Raw genomic sequence first — 888 nt, forward strand, 5'->3', positions numbered from 1 at the left:
CCCCTTACAAAAGTAATTATTCAAAGAAGTTATCAGATAAGAGTTTTGAAATCAGAGTACTGATACATAATTATTTTCATATAATTTTCTTCAAATTAGAAAGTTAGTATTATCAAAAATCATTATCTAATAGAGTAACTTATCAGCTTAGTAGTAATTATCTGATTATTTTTCTTTTATTATCTGTATTCTGATGACTTCAGATGTTAAGATATTTCTTCAGAGCTATAATTAATTCATGATAAATGTTTCTGAATAAAGTTATATTAATTATAGTAAAGAGATAACTCTTCAGTAATTTACAACACAATCTGTTAATAATTATTTCATAGTTTATCTTGATATTTGTGTTGAGTTTTTCATAAATTTTGTAACCTGGAATCGGATGTGAAGAATGAAGTTGTTATTTATTATAATTAAAAGAGAGTATTCTGTATTAAATTGTAAATAACATAGACTTTGTAATTTATAGTGATTTCTTAAAGAGTTTGTGAATTTTCAATAGAAGTAAAAGAAGTAAAAGAAGTGAATTCAGAAGATATGATAAAGATTTAAGAAAGATAATAATTTATTTTCAATAACTAATCACTGATGTGTATAAGAAGAATTATTATAAGAGAAAATAATCTTCTTTCTTAGCTTAGTTATAATTTTAGTACTAACTCAGATTGAATATCATCAATGTATAAAAATAAATAAATAATCTTGATTAATCTCTGTCATATTTCTTGAAATATATTAATATTGTGAAAGAGAGTGTTATCAAATTACAGATAATATTATTAAAAATATATTAATATTATAAATATCAATGTTGAAAAAATGTTGATACTTATATATTATAGTGATTTGTGAATCATGATAGTTACTAATATATATATATATATT

This window comes from Blastomyces gilchristii, assembly GCF_000003855.2.
Source record: "Blastomyces gilchristii SLH14081 genomic scaffold supercont1.5, whole genome shotgun sequence".
In the NCBI taxonomy this organism is placed as follows: domain Eukaryota; kingdom Fungi; phylum Ascomycota; class Eurotiomycetes; order Onygenales; family Ajellomycetaceae; genus Blastomyces; species Blastomyces gilchristii.